Source organism: Odontesthes bonariensis, chromosome 11 (assembly GCF_027942865.1).
Source record: "Odontesthes bonariensis isolate fOdoBon6 chromosome 11, fOdoBon6.hap1, whole genome shotgun sequence".
Taxonomy (NCBI): Eukaryota; Metazoa; Chordata; class Actinopteri; order Atheriniformes; family Atherinopsidae; genus Odontesthes; species Odontesthes bonariensis.
In genome coordinates, this window is record NC_134516.1 from 12,589,899 (window position 1) to 12,608,010 (window position 18,112).

The 18,112-nt window shown below is 42.7% G+C and overlaps 14 non-coding genes and 2 pseudogenes across 14 annotated transcripts; 7 read left to right on the forward strand and 9 right to left on the reverse strand.

Moving 5' to 3' along the window:
- Nucleotides 1-2,768: 2,768 nt before the first annotated feature.
- Nucleotides 2,769-2,891, reverse strand: LOC142393730 (5S ribosomal RNA; annotated as a pseudogene).
- Nucleotides 2,892-3,243: 352 nt separating this feature from the next.
- On the forward strand, nt 3,244-3,362 carry LOC142392619 (5S ribosomal RNA). Its single transcript, XR_012771261.1, has one exon. It is a non-coding gene; the product is annotated as a 5S ribosomal RNA (ribosomal RNA).
- Nucleotides 3,363-4,468: 1,106 nt separating this feature from the next.
- Nucleotides 4,469-4,587, reverse strand: LOC142392525 (5S ribosomal RNA). Its single transcript, XR_012771171.1, has one exon. It is a non-coding gene; the product is annotated as a 5S ribosomal RNA (ribosomal RNA).
- Nucleotides 4,588-4,939: 352 nt separating this feature from the next.
- LOC142392359 (5S ribosomal RNA) lies at nt 4,940-5,058 on the forward strand. Its single transcript, XR_012771015.1, has one exon. It is a non-coding gene; the product is annotated as a 5S ribosomal RNA (ribosomal RNA).
- Nucleotides 5,059-6,165: 1,107 nt separating this feature from the next.
- On the reverse strand, nt 6,166-6,284 carry LOC142393247 (5S ribosomal RNA). The gene has a single exon (XR_012771860.1). It is a non-coding gene; the product is annotated as a 5S ribosomal RNA (ribosomal RNA).
- A 352-nt stretch (nt 6,285-6,636) lies between these two features.
- LOC142392652 (5S ribosomal RNA) lies at nt 6,637-6,755 on the forward strand. The gene has a single exon (XR_012771293.1). It is a non-coding gene; the product is annotated as a 5S ribosomal RNA (ribosomal RNA).
- A 1,107-nt stretch (nt 6,756-7,862) lies between these two features.
- On the reverse strand, nt 7,863-7,981 carry LOC142393341 (5S ribosomal RNA). The gene has a single exon (XR_012771950.1). It is a non-coding gene; the product is annotated as a 5S ribosomal RNA (ribosomal RNA).
- Nucleotides 7,982-8,333: 352 nt separating this feature from the next.
- On the forward strand, nt 8,334-8,452 carry LOC142392665 (5S ribosomal RNA). Its single transcript, XR_012771304.1, has one exon. It is a non-coding gene; the product is annotated as a 5S ribosomal RNA (ribosomal RNA).
- Nucleotides 8,453-9,559: 1,107 nt separating this feature from the next.
- Nucleotides 9,560-9,678, reverse strand: LOC142392027 (5S ribosomal RNA). The gene has a single exon (XR_012770699.1). It is a non-coding gene; the product is annotated as a 5S ribosomal RNA (ribosomal RNA).
- Nucleotides 9,679-12,873: 3,195 nt separating this feature from the next.
- Nucleotides 12,874-12,996, reverse strand: LOC142393731 (5S ribosomal RNA; annotated as a pseudogene).
- A 352-nt stretch (nt 12,997-13,348) lies between these two features.
- LOC142392620 (5S ribosomal RNA) lies at nt 13,349-13,467 on the forward strand. The gene has a single exon (XR_012771262.1). It is a non-coding gene; the product is annotated as a 5S ribosomal RNA (ribosomal RNA).
- Nucleotides 13,468-14,576: 1,109 nt separating this feature from the next.
- On the reverse strand, nt 14,577-14,695 carry LOC142392143 (5S ribosomal RNA). The gene has a single exon (XR_012770810.1). It is a non-coding gene; the product is annotated as a 5S ribosomal RNA (ribosomal RNA).
- Nucleotides 14,696-15,047: 352 nt separating this feature from the next.
- LOC142392370 (5S ribosomal RNA) lies at nt 15,048-15,166 on the forward strand. Its single transcript, XR_012771026.1, has one exon. It is a non-coding gene; the product is annotated as a 5S ribosomal RNA (ribosomal RNA).
- A 1,107-nt stretch (nt 15,167-16,273) lies between these two features.
- On the reverse strand, nt 16,274-16,392 carry LOC142393259 (5S ribosomal RNA). Its single transcript, XR_012771872.1, has one exon. It is a non-coding gene; the product is annotated as a 5S ribosomal RNA (ribosomal RNA).
- Nucleotides 16,393-16,744: 352 nt separating this feature from the next.
- On the forward strand, nt 16,745-16,863 carry LOC142392677 (5S ribosomal RNA). Its single transcript, XR_012771315.1, has one exon. It is a non-coding gene; the product is annotated as a 5S ribosomal RNA (ribosomal RNA).
- Nucleotides 16,864-17,970: 1,107 nt separating this feature from the next.
- On the reverse strand, nt 17,971-18,089 carry LOC142392260 (5S ribosomal RNA). Its single transcript, XR_012770921.1, has one exon. It is a non-coding gene; the product is annotated as a 5S ribosomal RNA (ribosomal RNA).
- Between the last annotated feature and the right edge of the window lie 23 nt (nt 18,090-18,112).

Below are 18,112 nucleotides of genomic sequence, written 5' to 3' on the forward strand. Positions count from 1 at the left end.
ATGGGAGACCGACATTGTTTTCAATAAGCCACCTGAAGGTCTGACCGGCGTACTTCCCAAAAACGATGACCAGCTGACCTTTCGTGAAAGGCTTGAGCACAGACAGGAGGTGTTAATTTAGTGTGTTCTCAGTATGAGAGAGGAAGTTGTTCTGATCTACTGTTAAATGAAAAGTAAAAGAGAACGTTTCTGACTGACTGAGCAGCAGCGCCCCCTGCAGGTTGTAGAGGGAATTGAAAAAGCTTACAGCACCTGGTATTCCCAGGCGAATTCTCCTCCAAGTACTAAAGCGATCGTCAGCCGTCCAATGGTTGAGCAATGCTGAGCAGAGCTGAGCAGCGATCAGCCAATGGTTGAGCAATGCTGAGCAGAGCTGAGCGCTCAACAGACCAATCATTGAGCGATCAGGCTCACGCAGGCTCACGCACGTGTGTGACGTCACACTTGGGTCGTCTGCATTTCAAACCAAGATGGCGGTCGCCGGTTACTGTCAAATCTAGCGATACACATTTGACTTTCTCGTTTCCCTCAGGTAAGTTCAATTTTCTTCATTCTTAGCTCTTTCTGTTGGTAATTTGGTGGTGCATTTAGCCAGCTAGGTGTCACTTTTGCTGTGTTGAATGTTTCTATGAAAACCGGCAGATTAACGCGACTGTTAACAGCTGAACCGGCGAATCCAGCGATAGCCTACACTACAGTACACATTTGACGCTCCCGTTTCTCTCAACTAAGTTCAATATTCTTCATTCTTAGCTCTTTCTGTTGGTAAATCGGTGGTGCATTTAGCCAGCTAGATGTCACTTTTGCTGTGTTGAATGATTCTCTTAAAACTGGCAAAAACGATTAGCATGCTGCTGTGAAAATGAATGACCTACCAATCGCCACTGTAATGTAACCTGACGATCCCTGGAAATACTTTAAAAACGTGATCAGACACTCTACCTCGCTTCTTAAGACCATAGAGATGGTGTTACAACAATTTGGATTTGAAATTCGATGTGGAAATATGCTTTAGAAGTGTAAACATGTCAACGATTTGTATGCTAAAAACAAAGTGATGAATGAATGGGCTGTTTTTGGTTACTACTTTTATGAGGGCTGTAGGGTCTCTAAAAATGTATTTAAGCCCTCATCTGCTTTTAGTTTTACTCATTTATTCACTTTTTACTGTACCAGATCATAAGCACTTTGTTTCACCTGTTGGCTGTGGAAAGCAAATAGCACATACGTCATATCGATACTCATTACATGTGTATTTTATATTTCCAGAATATTTGTTGAAGAGCCAGAGCCTGTGCCTTCTGTGAGACGGCCCGTTCAGCCCACAGCGTCGTCCTCCTCCACTCGTCCAAAGCCTGCTGCGCCCACCCCCATTCTGCCAGGGCCTGCTGCATCCACCCACCTCCAGCCAAAGCCTGCTGCATCCACCTATGGACCACCCCCTGTGTCGGCAGCACCCATACTGCTGGTTCTCCCCTCACAGCCACAGGCTCCCTCCGTCCTGTTTCGTGGGCCATCGTGCAGCCAGAGCTTTGTACCTCCTGCACCAACAGTCTCGGCACTCATGCCGAACAAGTCCTTGCGGCCATGTGGGGCTTGCCACGTGCCTAATTGTGGTGGACAGCGGAAGAGGTACACACCTCCCAAGGACAAAGTGGCTGGAAGCACCCAGAAAATTTTTTCCTACTGTCCAACCACTAGGAAATCCACCACCTCTGGGTTTGACAGTGTGGTGTACGACAGCTTCATACACTTTAAATGTGTGGTGGATGCAGAGTTGGAAAAGAGGGGAACTGTGTAAATAACTGTAAATAATTGTGTAAATAACTTTGTTTGTGTGTGTGTGTGTGTGTGTGTGTGCGTGTGTGTTTGTGTTTCAAAGTATAATCTATTATTTATATAGTTCAAAAGTTACAAATAATGCACTTTACAGTTCTTGTGTTTGTTTTTTTATTTATGTTGCTGTTAAAATGCACTTTATTATCTTTTTATACAAACATGTTCTGGGTTATGTTCAGTATCAAGGCCAATCTAACCTCAATCATTTTAACCGTAATCAGTTCTGATCTAACACAATTAGTTTACATACCCTTTAGTGGTTGTTCATGTTCAGATAATCTGTGTTTTTGTCATGCGTGTTGTTTGTTTGTCTTTGTCAGCTTCATGTCTTTGTGATGTTTGTATGTCTGTCAGCTCCATGTTTAACTAAATGATTGCAAATGGTAGTACATGTTTGTCTCTCGTCTTGTCTCGTGTTCTCGCTCGTAGATCTGTACCTTGTCGTGGTGAGCGAGCTTTAAACCAAACAGATCTTGTATACTTGTGTTTTCATGCATTGCCTTTTAAATGAAACACATTCTGGATGAAAATTAAAAGTTGTAAAAGTATTTCAAGTATTTTGGAGTCTCTGTATGCTTGGGTTTCAGAAGGGTTGGGATAGTGTAAGATAACACATCAATTCACTGATACATTACACCCTTTCTTAATTCAGCCCAAAAATGTAACAGTTACACACGTTTCCACTTGACTATATGAATCTCATCAACTGAAACTATGAAAATAATACACAAAACATTCAGCAGACTAGTGGATTTCAATAGATAGATAGATAGATACTTTATTGATCCCCATGGGGAAATTCAAGAAATTAGAAAGGAAATCAGGCTTTGTACATAACAATTTCCGTAAATAACACTTCAGGATTTTGACCACCAGATGGCACCATCCGTTTTGATCATTTTCGATCGATCCCAGGGTTGAGCAATATGTACTTGGGGGGGTCATGAGCCATTCCCAGGCGGTCTCCCATCCAAGTACTAACCAGGCCCGACCCTGCTTAGCTTCCGAGATCGGACGAGATCGGGCGTGTTCAGGGTGGTATGGCCGTAAGCGAAGGACACTGTGACAAATATCTATTATATAGCTGCTGGAATGATACGTGTCTTCCAGTTTTGCACATAATTGGCCTGAGAGGCTGATGTTGATCCTGCACACGTTCTTCTCTCATGTGTTTCTTCTCTGCAGCTGAAAATGGGACTCTCAGATAGCTTAGTGTCCTGTCTTCTGTTCCCTGTGTGTACTTTTGTGTTCATCGTCACACAGAGAGAGCGAAGCTGCTTAATTAGTTGAAATCATCATAAATTGCGTCTATTTGAAACAGTAACATTGTCGCTTACAAGTCAGAACACAATACTAGATGTTGTTTGTGCATCTATGAAAGCGTCATTTGCGACAGCTTCTCTCGCTTACAGCCATACCACCCTGAACACGCCCGATCTCGTCCGATCGCGGAAGCTAAGCAGGGTCGGGCCTGGTTAGTACTTGGATGGGAGACCGCCTGGGAATACCAGGTGCTGTAAGTGTTTTTTTTTAACCAACAGGGGGCGCTGTTCCATCAAACTTCACATTAAGAATACTGAGATGTACAAGTAAACAAATACAATCCCACAGACAGCGACTTATTTTGAACTATTCAAGACCGGATATGTATATTGAACACCTGTTGCTTTCCTTAGCCTGGAAAATCTCTTGGAATTGGCTTTGTATGTATGACTTGGACTCATTTTCATTTTAATGAATTGGATTTGATTGCTAATGCACCTGTTGCTCATCTTTTCTGTTCTAGTGGGGCAATCTCCCCATGTTAGTTATCTACAGTGTGAGGACCAATCCATGTCCCAACAGTTGAGTGTCGGGTCTCACGGCCAATAGAGAAGTCTTTCTTCATGCTCATCGTGCTATTTATGACGCGCCTGGCAGGCCTGCAGACCCTGGTGAACATGGTGAGTTCACTGTCCTCACGTCTCGTGCAAAGGAGCTACAGAGTCATTTACTGCGATAGTGAGCAAGTTCTATGTTTACATTTAGTTTTTATTTCATTTACCACTTTCTCACCTGTGAGTCTTTTATCACATAAACAGGAGCCAAAAAGTAAAGTCTTCTGACTTTTCATTTGGTCAAAAGAGTTTGAGCACAGATCCCCAAAATCAGTTTCTCTTCAGCGTACATGTCCTTTAATACACAACGAATTAAAGGAGGAGTTTTCTAACTAACCTGTCCACAGCTTCCACTTAACAAATGATACCAAATTAAGACTTAAGTCTTTTGCTGCCTAAAGTACACATTATGCATAATTAGCTTGAAAACTAAATGATTGGATACTTGATGCTCGTATGATCAAAAGCCATCATGACTAATTAAGTTTGTAAGCACATTAGGTCACATGTCATCAATCACTCAGTACCCACGTAACTGAAAATGCAACTCCTTGTAAACTCTGCATCCAGTTTTTTGACAAAGATAGTGACAAGCGTGAAAGGCTTGAGCACAGACAGGAGGTGTTAATTTAGTGTGTTCTCAGTATGAGAGAGGAAGTTGTTCTGATCTACTGTTAAATGAAAAGTAAAAGAGAACGTTTCTGACTGACTGAGCAGCAGCGCCCCCTGCAGGTTGTAGAGGGAATTGAAAAAGCTTACAGCACCTGGTATTCCCAGGCGGTCTCCCATCCAAGTACTAACCAGGCCCGACCCTGCTTAGCTTCCGAGATCGGACGAGATCGGGCGTGTTCAGGGTGGTATGGCCGTAAGTGAAGGACACTGTGACAAATATCTATTATATAGCTGCTGGAATGATACGTGTCTTCCAGTTTTACACATAATTGGCCTGAGAGGCTGATGTTGATCCTGCACACGTTCTTCTCTCATGTGTTTCTTCTCTGCAGCTGAAAATGGGACTCTCAGATAGCTTAGTGTCCTGTCTTCTGTTCCCTGTGTGTACTTTTGTGTTCATCGTCACACAGAGAGAGCGAAGCTGCTTAATTAGTTGAAATCATCATAAATTGCGTCTATTTGAAACAGTAACATTGTCGCTTACAAGTCAGAACACAATACTAGATGTTGTTTGTGCATCTATGAAAGCGTCATTTGCCACTGCTTCTCTCGCTTACGGCCATACCACCCTGAACACACCCGATCTCGTCCGATCTCGGAAGCTAAGCAGGGTAGGGCCTGGTTAGTACTTGGATGGGAGACCACCTGGGAATACCAGGTGCTGTAAGTGTTTTTTTTTTAACCAACAGGGGGCGCTGTTCCATCAAACTTCACATTAAGAATACTGAGATGTACAAGTAAACAAATACAATCCCACAGACAGCGACTTATTTTGAACTATTCAAGACCGGATATGTATATTGAACACCTGTTGCTTTCCTTAGCCTGGAAAATCTCTTGGAATTGGCTTTGTATGTATGACTTGGACTCATTTTCATTTTAATGAATTGGATTTGATTGCTAATGCACCTGTTGCTCATCTTTTCTGTTCTAGTGGGGCAATCTCCCCATGTTAGTTATCTACAGTGTGAGGACCAATCCATGTCCCAACAGTTGAGTGTCGGGTCTCACGGCCAATAGAGAAGTCTTTCTTCATGCTCATCGTGCTATTTATGACGCGCCTGGCAGGCCTGCAGACCCTGGTGAACATGGTGAGTTCACTGTCCTCACGTCTCGTGCAAAGGAGCTACAGAGTCATTTACTGCGATAGTGAGCAAGTTCTATGTTTACATTTAGTTTTTATTTCATTTACCACTTTCTCACCTGTGAGTCTTTTATCACATAAACAGGAGCCAAAAAGTAAAGTCTTCTGACTTTTCATTTGGTCAAAAGAGTTTGAGCACAGATCCCCAAAATCAGTTTCTCTTCAGCGTACATGTCCTTTAATACACAATGAATTAAAGGAGGAGTTTTCTAACTAACCTGTCCACAGCTTCCACTTAACAAATGATACCAAATTAAGACTTAAGTCTTTTGCTGCCTAAAGTACACATTATGCATAATTAGCTTGAAAACTAAATGATTGGATACTTGATGCTCGTATGATCAAAAGCCATCATGACTAATTAAGTTTGTAAGCACATTAGGTCACATGTCATCAATCACTCAGTACCCACGTAACTGAAAATGCAACTCCTTGTAAACTCTGCATCCAGTTTTTTGACAAAGATAGTGACAAGCGTGAAAGGCTTGAGCACAGACAGGAGGTGTTAATTTAGTGTGTTCTCAGTATGAGAGAGGAAGTTGTTCTGATCTACTGTTAAATGAAAAGTAAAAGAGAACGTTTCTGACTGACTGAGCAGCAGCGCCCCCTGCAGGTTGTAGAGGGAATTGAAAAATCTTACAGCACCTGGTATTCCCAGGCGGTCTCCCATCCAAGTACTAACCAGGCCCGACCCTGCTTAGCTTCCGAGATCGGACGAGATCGGGCGTGTTCAGGGTGGTATGGCCGTAAGCGAAGGACACTGTGACAAATATCTATTATATAGCTGCTGGAATGATACGTGTCTTCCAGTTTTACACATAATTGGCCTGAGAGGCTGATGTTGATCCTGCACACGTTCTTCTCTCATGTGTTTCTTCTCTGCAGCTGAAAATGGGACTCTCAGATAGCTTAGTGTCCTGTCTTCTGTTCCCTGTGTGTACTTTTGTGTTCATCGTCACACAGAGAGAGCGAAGCTGCTTAATTAGTTGAAATCATCATAAATTGCGTCTATTTGAAACAGTAACATTGTCGCTTACAAGTCAGAACACAATACTAGATGTTGTTTGTGCATCTATGAAAGCGTCATTTGCGACTGCGTCTCTCGCTTACGGCCATACCACCCTGAACACGCCCGATCTCGTCCGATCTCGGAAGCTAAGCAGGGTCGGGCCTGGTTAGTACTTGGATGGGAGACCGCCTGGGAATACCAGGTGCTGTAAGTGTTTTTTTTTTAACCAACAGGGGGCGCTGTTCCATTAAACTTCACATTAAGAATACTGAGATGTACAAGTAAACAAATACAATCCCACAGACAGCGACTTATTTTGAACTATTCAAGACCGGATATGTATATTGAACACCTGTTGCTTTCCTTAGCCTGGAAAATCTCTTGGAATTGGCTTTGTATGTATGACTTGGACTCATTTTCATTTTAATGAATTGGATTTGATTGCTAATGCACCTGTTGCTCATCTTTTCTGTTCTAGTGGGGCAATCTCCCCATGTTAGTTATCTACAGTGTGAGGACCAATCCATGTCCCAACAGTTGAGTGTCGGGTCTCACGGCCAATAGAGAAGTCTTTCTTCATGCTCATCGTGCTATTTATGACGCGCCTGGCAGGCCTGCAGACCCTGGTGAACATGGTGAGTTCACTGTCCTCACGTCTCGTGCAAAGGAGCTACAGAGTCATTTACTGCGATAGTGAGCAAGTTCTATGTTTACATTTAGTTTTTATTTCATTTACCACTTTCTCACCTGTGAGTCTTTTATCACATAAACAGGAGCCAAAAAGTAAAGTCTTCTGACTTTTCATTTGGTCAAAAGAGTTTGAGCACAGATCCCCAAAATCAGTTTCTCTTCAGCGTACATGTCCTTTAATACACAATGAATTAAAGGAGGAGTTTTCTAACTAACCTGTCCACAGCTTCCACTTAACAAATGATACCAAATTAAGACTTAAGTCTTTTGCTGCCTAAAGTACACATTATGCATAATTAGCTTGAAAACTAAATGATTGGATACTTGATGCTCGTATGATCAAAAGCCATCATGACTAATTAAATTTGTAAGCACATTAGGTCACATGTCATCAATCACTCAGTACCCACGTAACTGAAAATGCAACTCCTTGTAAACTCTGCATCCAGTTTTTTGACAAAGATAGTGACAAGCGTGAAAGGCTTGAGCACAGACAGGAGGTGTTAATTTAGTGTGTTCTCAGTATGAGAGAGGAAGTTGTTCTGATCTACTGTTAAATGAAAAGTAAAAGAGAACGTTTCTGACTGACTGAGCAGCAGCGCCCCCTGCAGGTTGTAGAGGGAATTGAAAAAGCTTACAGCACCTGGTATTCCCAGGCGGTCTCCCATCCAAGTACTAACCAGGCCCGACTCTGCTTAGCTTCCGAGATCGGACGAGATCGGGCGTGTTCAGGGTGGTATGGCCGTAAGCGAAGGACACTGTGACAAATATCTATTATATAGCTGCTGGAATGATACGTGTCTTCCAGTTTTACACATAATTGGCCTGAGAGGCTGATGTTGATCCTGCACACGTTCTTCTCTCATGTGTTTCTTCTCTGCAGCTGAAAATGGGACTCTCAGATAGCTTAGTGTCCTGTCTTCTGTTCCCTGTGTGTACTTTTGTGTTCATCGTCACACAGAGAGAGCGAAGCTGCTTAATTAGTTGAAATCATCATAAATTGCGTCTATTTGAAACAGTAACATTGTCGCTTACAAGTCAGAACACAATACTAGATGTTGTTTGTGCATCTATGAAAGCGTCATTTGCGACTGCGTCCCTCGCTTACGGCCATACCACCCTGAACACGCCCGATCTCGTCCGATCTCGGAAGCTAAGCAGGGTCGGGCCTGGTTAGTACTTGGATGGGAGACCGCCTGGGAATACCAGGTGCTGTAAGTGTTTTTTTTTTAACCAACAGGGGGCGCTGTTCCATTAAACTTCACATTAAGAATACTGAGATGTACAAGTAAACAAATACAATCCCACAGACAGCGACTTATTTTGAACTATTCAAGACCGGATATGTATATTGAACACCTGTTGCTTTCCTTAGCCTGGAAAATCTCTTGGAATTGGCTTTGTATGTATGACTTGGACTCATTTTCATTTTAATGAATTGGATTTGATTGCTAATGCACCTGTTGCTCATCTTTTCTGTTCTAGTGGGGCAATCTCCCCATGTTAGTTATCTACAGTGTGAGGACCAATCCATGTCCCAACAGTTGAGTGTCGGGTCTCACGGCCAATAGAGAAGTCTTTCTTCATGCTCATCGTGCTATTTATGACGCGCCTGGCAGGCCTGCAGACCCTGGTGAACATGGTGAGTTCACTGTCCTCACGTCTCGTGCAAAGGAGCTACAGAGTCATTTACTGCGATAGTGAGCAAGTTCTATGTTTACATTTAGTTTTTATTTCATTTACCACTTTCTCACCTGTGAGTCTTTTATCACATAAACAGGAGCCAAAAAGTAAAGTCTTCTGACTTTTCATTTGGTCAAAGGAGTTTGAGCACAGATCCCCAAAATCAGTTTCTCTTCAGCGTACATGTCCTTTAATACACAATGAATTAAAGGAGGAGTTTTCTAACTAACCTGTCCACAGCTTCCACTTAACAAATGATACCAAATTAAGACTTAAGTCTTTTGCTGCCTAAAGTACACATTATGCATAATTAGCTTGAAAACTAAATGATTGGATACTTGATGCTCGTATGATCAAAAGCCATCATGACTAATTAAGTTTGTAAGCACATTAGGTCACATGTCATCAATCACTCAGTACCCACGTAACTGAAAATGCAACTACTTGTAAACTCTGCATCCAGTTTTTTGACAAAGATAGTGACAAGCGTGAAAGGCTTGAGCACAGACAGGAGGTGTTAATTTAGTGTGTTCTCAGTATGAGAGAGGAAGTTGTTCTGATCTACTGTTAAATGAAAAGTAAAAGAGAACGTTTCTGACTGACTGAGCAGCAGCGCCCCCTGCAGGTTGTAGAGGGAATTGAAAAAGCTTACAGCACCTGGTATTCCCAGGCGGTCTCCCATCCAAGTACTAACCAGGCCCGACCCTGCTTAGCTTCCGAGATCGGACGAGATCGGGCGTGTTCAGGGTGGTATGGCCGTAAGCGAAGGACACTGTGACAAATATCTATTATATAGCTGCTGGAATGATACGTGTCTTCCAGTTTTACACATAATTGGCCTGAGAGGCTGATGTTGATCCTCCACACGTTCTTCTTCTCTCATGTGTTTCTTCTCTGCAGCTGAAAATGGGACTCTCAGATAGCTTAGTGTCCTGTCTTCTGTTCCCTGTGTGTACTTTTGTGTTCATCGTCACACAGAGAGAGCGAAGCTGCTTAATTAGTTGAAATCATCATAAATTGCGTCTATTTGAAACAGTAACATTGTCGCTTACAAGTCAGAACACAATAATAGATGTTGTTTGTGCATCTATGAAAGCGTCATTTGCGACTGCTTCTCTCGCTTACGGCCATACCACCCTGAACACGCCCGATCTCGGAAGCTAAGCAGGGTCGGGCCTGGTTAGTACTTGGATGGGAGACCGACATTGTTTTCAATAAGCCACCTGAAGGTCTGACCGGCGTACTTCCCAAAAACGATGACCAGCTGACCTTTCGTGAAAGGCTTGAGCACAGACAGGAGGTGTTAATTTAGTGTGTTCTCAGTATGAGAGAGGAAGTTGTTCTGATCTACTGTTAAATGAAAAGTAAAAGAGAACGTTTCTGACTGACTGAGCAGCAGCGCCCCCTGCAGGTTGTAGAGGGAATTGAAAAAGCTTACAGCACCTGGTATTCCCAGGCGAATTCTCCTCCAAGTACTAAAGCGATCGTCAGCCGTCCAATGGTTGAGCAATGCTGAGCAGAGCTGAGCAGCGATCAGCCAATGGTTGAGCAATGCTGAGCAGAGCTGAGCGCTCAACAGACCAATCATTGAGCGATCAGGCTCACGCAGGCTCACGCACGTGTGTGACGTCACACTTGGGTCGTCTGCATTTCAAACCAAGATGGCGGTCGCCGGTTACTGTCAAATCTAGCGATACACATTTGACTTTCTCGTTTCCCTCAGGTAAGTTCAATTTTCTTCATTCTTAGCTCTTTCTGTTGGTAATTTGGTGGTGCATTTAGCCAGCTAGGTGTCACTTTTGCTGTGTTGAATGTTTCTATGAAAACCGGCAGATTAACGCGACTGTTAACAGCTGAACCGGCGAATCCAGCGATAGCCTACACTACAGTACACATTTGACGCTCCCGTTTCTCTCAACTAAGTTCAATATTCTTCATTCTTAGCTCTTTCTGTTGGTAAATCGGTGGTGCATTTAGCCAGCTAGATGTCACTTTTGCTGTGTTGAATGATTCTCTTAAAACTGGCAAAAACGATTAGCATGCTGCTGTGAAAATGAATGACCTACCAATCGCCACTGTAATGTAACCTGACGATCCCTGGAAATACTTTAAAAACGTGATCAGACACTCTACCTCGCTTCTTAAGACCATAGAGATGGTGTTACAACAATTTGGATTTGAAATTCGATGTGGAAATATGCTTTAGAAGTGTAAACATGTCAACGATTTGTATGCTAAAAACAAAGTGATGAATGAATGGGCTGTTTTTGGTTACTACTTTTATGAGGGCTGTAGGGTCTCTAAAAATGTATTTAAGCCCTCATCTGCTTTTAGTTTTACTCATTTATTCACTTTTTACTGTACCAGATCATAAGCACTTTGTTTCACCTGTTGGCTGTGGAAAGCAAATAGCACATACGTCATATCGATACTCATTACATGTGTATTTTATATTTCCAGAATATTTGTTGAAGAGCCAGAGCCTGTGCCTTCTGTGAGACGGCCCGTTCAGCCCACAGCGTCGTCCTCCTCCACTCGTCCAAAGCCTGCTGCGCCCACCCCCATTCTGCCAGGGCCTGCTGCATCCACCCACCTCCAGCCAAAGCCTGCTGCATCCACCTATGGACCACCCCCTGTGTCGGCAGCACCCATACTGCTGGTTCTCCCCTCACAGCCACAGGCTCCCTCCGTCCTGTTTCGTGGGCCATCGTGCAGCCAGAGCTTTGTACCTCCTGCACCAACAGTCTCGGCACTCATGCCGAACAAGTCCTTGCGGCCATGTGGGGCTTGCCACGTGCCTAATTGTGGTGGACAGCGGAAGAGGTACACACCTCCCAAGGACAAAGTGGCTGGAAGCACCCAGAAAATTTTTTCCTACTGTCCAACCACTAGGAAATCCACCACCTCTGGGTTTGACAGTGTGGTGTACGACAGCTTCATACACTTTAAATGTGTGGTGGATGCAGAGTTGGAAAAGAGGGGAACTGTGTAAATAACTGTAAATAATTGTGTAAATAACTTTGTTTGTGTGTGTGTGTGTGTGTGTGTGTGCGTGTGTGTTTGTGTTTCAAAGTATAATCTATTATTTATATAGTTCAAAAGTTACAAATAATGCACTTTACAGTTCTTGTGTTTGTTTTTTTATTTATGTTGCTGTTAAAATGCACTTTATTATCTTTTTATACAAACATGTTCTGGGTTATGTTCAGTATCAAGGCCAATCTAACCTCAATCATTTTAACCGTAATCAGTTCTGATCTAACACAATTAGTTTACATACCCTTTAGTGGTTGTTCATGTTCAGATAATCTGTGTTTTTGTCATGCGTGTTGTTTGTTTGTCTTTGTCAGCTTCATGTCTTTGTGATGTTTGTATGTCTGTCAGCTCCATGTTTAACTAAATGATTGCAAATGGTAGTACATGTTTGTCTCTCGTCTTGTCTCGTGTTCTCGCTCGTAGATCTGTACCTTGTCGTGGTGAGCGAGCTTTAAACCAAACAGATCTTGTATACTTGTGTTTTCATGCATTGCCTTTTAAATGAAACACATTCTGGATGAAAATTAAAAGTTGTAAAAGTATTTCAAGTATTTTGGAGTCTCTGTATGCTTGGGTTTCAGAAGGGTTGGGATAGTGTAAGATAACACATCAATTCACTGATACATTACACCCTTTCTTAATTCAGCCCAAAAATGTAACAGTTACACACGTTTCCACTTGACTATATGAATCTCATCAACTGAAACTATGAAAATAATACACAAAACATTCAGCAGACTAGTGGATTTCAATAGATAGATAGATAGATACTTTATTGATCCCCATGGGGAAATTCAAGAAATTAGAAAGGAAATCAGGCTTTGTACATAACAATTTCCGTAAATAACACTTCAGGATTTTGACCACCAGATGGCACCATCCGTTTTGATCATTTTCGATCGATCCCAGGGTTGAGCAATATGTACTTGGGGGGGTCATGAGCCATTCCCAGGCGGTCTCCCATCCAAGTACTAACCAGGCCCGACCCTGCTTAGCTTCCGAGATCGGACGAGATCGGGCGTGTTCAGGGTGGTATGGCCGTAAGCGAAGGACACTGTGACAAATATCTATTATATAGCTGCTGGAATGATACGTGTCTTCCAGTTTTGCACATAATTGGCCTGAGAGGCTGATGTTGATCCTGCACACGTTCTTCTCTCATGTGTTTCTTCTCTGCAGCTGAAAATGGGACTCTCAGATAGCTTAGTGTCCTGTCTTCTGTTCCCTGTGTGTACTTTTGTGTTCATCGTCACACAGAGAGAGCGAAGCTGCTTAATTAGTTGAAATCATCATAAATTGCGTCTATTTGAAACAGTAACATTGTCGCTTACAAGTCAGAACACAATACTAGATGTTGTTTGTGCATCTATGAAAGCGTCATTTGCGACAGCTTCTCTCGCTTACAGCCATACCACCCTGAACACGCCCGATCTCGTCCGATCGCGGAAGCTAAGCAGGGTCGGGCCTGGTTAGTACTTGGATGGGAGACCGCCTGGGAATACCAGGTGCTGTAAGTGTTTTTTTTTTTTAACCAACAGGGGGCGCTGTTCCATCAAACTTCACATTAAGAATACTGAGATGTACAAGTAAACAAATACAATCCCACAGACAGCGACTTATTTTGAACTATTCAAGACCGGATATGTATATTGAACACCTGTTGCTTTCCTTAGCCTGGAAAATCTCTTGGAATTGGCTTTGTATGTATGACTTGGACTCATTTTCATTTTAATGAATTGGATTTGATTGCTAATGCACCTGTTGCTCATCTTTTCTGTTCTAGTGGGGCAATCTCCCCATGTTAGTTATCTACAGTGTGAGGACCAATCCATGTCCCAACAGTTGAGTGTCGGGTCTCACGGCCAATAGAGAAGTCTTTCTTCATGCTCATCGTGCTATTTATGACGCGCCTGGCAGGCCTGCAGACCCTGGTGAACATGGTGAGTTCACTGTCCTCACGTCTCGTGCAAAGGAGCTACAGAGTCATTTACTGCGATAGTGAGCAAGTTCTATGTTTACATTTAGTTTTTATTTCATTTACCACTTTCTCACCTGTGAGTCTTTTATCACATAAACAGGAGCCAAAAAGTAAAGTCTTCTGACTTTTCATTTGGTCAAAAGAGTTTGAGCACAGATCCCCAAAATCAGTTTCTCTTCAGCGTACATGTCCTTTAATACACAACGAATTAAAGGAGGAGTTTTCTAACTAACCTGTCCACAGCTTCCACTTAACAAATGATACCAAATTAAGACTTAAGTCTTTTGCTGCCTAAAGTACACATTATGCATAATTAGCTTGAAAACTAAATGATTGGATACTTGATGCTCGTATGATCAAAAGCCATCATGACTAATTAAGTTTGTAAGCACATTAGGTCACATGTCATCAATCACTCAGTACCCACGTAACTGAAAATGCAACTCCTTGTAAACTCTGCATCCAGTTTTTTGACAAAGATAGTGACAAGCGTGAAAGGCTTGAGCACAGACAGGAGGTGTTAATTTAGTGTGTTCTCAGTATGAGAGAGGAAGTTGTTCTGATCTACTGTTAAATGAAAAGTAAAAGAGAACGTTTCTGACTGACTGAGCAGCAGCGCCCCCTGCAGGTTGTAGAGGGAATTGAAAAAGCTTACAGCACCTGGTATTCCCAGGCGGTCTCCCATCCAAGTACTAACCAGGCCCGACCCTGCTTAGCTTCCGAGATCGGACGAGATCGGGCGTGTTCAGGGTGGTATGGCCGTAAGCGAAGGACACTGTGACAAATATCTATTATATAGCTGCTGGAATGATACGTGTCTTCCAGTTTTGCACATAATTGGCCTGAGAGGCTGATGTTGATCCTGCACACGTTCTTCTCTCATGTGTTTCTTCTCTGCAGCTGAAAATGGGACTCTCAGATAGCTTAGTGTCCTGTCTTCTGTTCCCTGTGTGTACTTTTGTGTTCATCGTCACACAGAGAGAGCGAAGCTGCTTAATTAGTTGAAATCATCATAAATTGCGTCTATTTGAAACAGTAACATTGTCGCTTACAAGTCAGAACACAATACTAGATGTTGTTTGTGCATCTATGAAAGCGTCATTTGCCACTGCTTCTCTCGCTTACGGCCATACCACCCTGAACACACCCGATCTCGTCCGATCTCGGAAGCTAAGCAGGGTAGGGCCTGGTTAGTACTTGGATGGGAGACCACCTGGGAATACCAGGTGCTGTAAGTGTTTTTTTTTTAACCAACAGGGGGCGCTGTTCCATCAAACTTCACATTAAGAATACTGAGATGTACAAGTAAACAAATACAATCCCACAGACAGCGACTTATTTTGAACTATTCAAGACCGGATATGTATATTGAACACCTGTTGCTTTCCTTAGCCTGGAAAATCTCTTGGAATTGGCTTTGTATGTATGACTTGGACTCATTTTCATTTTAATGAATTGGATTTGATTGCTAATGCACCTGTTGCTCATCTTTTCTGTTCTAGTGGGGCAATCTCCCCATGTTAGTTATCTACAGTGTGAGGACCAATCCATGTCCCAACAGTTGAGTGTCGGGTCTCACGGCCAATAGAGAAGTCTTTCTTCATGCTCATCGTGCTATTTATGACGCGCCTGGCAGGCCTGCAGACCCTGGTGAACATGGTGAGTTCACTGTCCTCACGTCTCGTGCAAAGGAGCTACAGAGTCATTTACTGCGATAGTGAGCAAGTTCTATGTTTACATTTAGTTTTTATTTCATTTACCACTTTCTCACCTGTGAGTCTTTTATCACATAAACAGGAGCCAAAAAGTAAAGTCTTCTGACTTTTCATTTGGTCAAAAGAGTTTGAGCACAGATCCCCAAAATCAGTTTCTCTTCAGCGTACATGTCCTTTAATACACAATGAATTAAAGGAGGAGTTTTCTAACTAACCTGTCCACAGCTTCCACTTAACAAATGATACCAAATTAAGACTTAAGTCTTTTGCTGCCTAAAGTACACATTATGCATAATTAGCTTGAAAACTAAATGATTGGATACTTGATGCTCGTATGATCAAAAGCCATCATGACTAATTAAGTTTGTAAGCACATTAGGTCACATGTCATCAATCACTCAGTACCCACGTAACTGAAAATGCAACTCCTTGTAAACTCTGCATCCAGTTTTTTGACAAAGATAGTGACAAGCGTGAAAGGCTTGAGCACAGACAGGAGGTGTTAATTTAGTGTGTTCTCAGTATGAGAGAGGAAGTTGTTCTGATCTACTGTTAAATGAAAAGTAAAAGAGAACGTTTCTGACTGACTGAGCAGCAGCGCCCCCTGCAGGTTGTAGAGGGAATTGAAAAATCTTACAGCACCTGGTATTCCCAGGCGGTCTCCCATCCAAGTACTAACCAGGCCCGACCCTGCTTAGCTTCCGAGATCGGACGAGATCGGGCGTGTTCAGGGTGGTATGGCCGTAAGCGAAGGACACTGTGACAAATATCTATTATATAGCTGCTGGAATGATACGTGTCTTCCAGTTTTACACATAATTGGCCTGAGAGGCTGATGTTGATCCTGCACACGTTCTTCTCTCATGTGTTTCTTCTCTGCAGCTGAAAATGGGACTCTCAGATAGCTTAGTGTCCTGTCTTCTGTTCCCTGTGTGTACTTTTGTGTTCATCGTCACACAGAGAGAGCGAAGCTGCTTAATTAGTTGAAATCATCATAAATTGCGTCTATTTGAAACAGTAACATTGTCGCTTACAAGTCAGAACACAATACTAGATGTTGTTTGTGCATCTATGAAAGCGTCATTTGCGACTGCGTCTCTCGCTTACGGCCATACCACCCTGAACACGCCCGATCTCGTCCGATCTCGGAAGCTAAGCAGGGTCGGGCCTGGTTAGTACTTGGATGGGAGACCGCCTGGGAATACCAGGTGCTGTAAGTGTTTTTTTTTTAACCAACAGGGGGCGCTGTTCCATTAAACTTCACATTAAGAATACTGAGATGTACAAGTAAACAAATACAATCCCACAGACAGCGACTTATTTTGAACTATTCAAGACCGGATATGTATATTGAACACCTGTTGCTTTCCTTAGCCTGGAAAATCTCTTGGAATTGGCTTTGTATGTATGACTTGGACTCATTTTCATTTTAATGAATTGGATTTGATTGCTAATGCACCTGTTGCTCATCTTTTCTGTTCTAGTGGGGCAATCTCCCCATGTTAGTTATCTACAGTGTGAGGACCAATCCATGTCCCAACAGTTGAGTGTCGGGTCTCACGGCCAATAGAGAAGTCTTTCTTCATGCTCATCGTGCTATTTATGACGCGCCTGGCAGGCCTGCAGACCCTGGTGAACATGGTGAGTTCACTGTCCTCACGTCTCGTGCAAAGGAGCTACAGAGTCATTTACTGCGATAGTGAGCAAGTTCTATGTTTACATTTAGTTTTTATTTCATTTACCACTTTCTCACCTGTGAGTCTTTTATCACATAAACAGGAGCCAAAAAGTAAAGTCTTCTGACTTTTCATTTGGTCAAAAGAGTTTGAGCACAGATCCCCAAAATCAGTTTCTCTTCAGCGTACATGTCCTTTAATACACAATGAATTAAAGGAGGAGTTTTCTAACTAACCTGTCCACAGCTTCCACTTAACAAATGATACCAAATTAAGACTTAAGTCTTTTGCTGCCTAAAGTACACATTATGCATAATTAGCTTGAAAACTAAATGATTGGATACTTGATGCTCGTATGATCAAAAGCCATCATGACTAATTAAATTTGTAAGCACATTAGGTCACATGTCATCAATCACTCAGTACCCACGTAACTGAAAATGCAACTCCTTGTAAACTCTGCATCCAGTTTTTTGACAAAGATAGTGACAAGCGTGAAAGGCTTGAGCACAGACAGGAGGTGTTAATTTAGTGTGTTCTCAGTATGAGAGAGGAAGTTGTTCTGATCTACTGTTAAATGAAAAGTAAAAGAGAACGTTTCTGACTGACTGAGCAGCAGCGCCCCCTGCAGGTTGTAGAGGGAATTGAAAAAGCTTACAGCACCTGGTATTCCCAGGCGGTCTCCCATCCAAGTACTAACCAGGCCCGACCCTGCTTAGCTTCCGAGATCGGACGAGATCGGGCGTGTTCAGGGTGGTATGGCCGTAAGCGAAGGACACTGTGACAAATATCT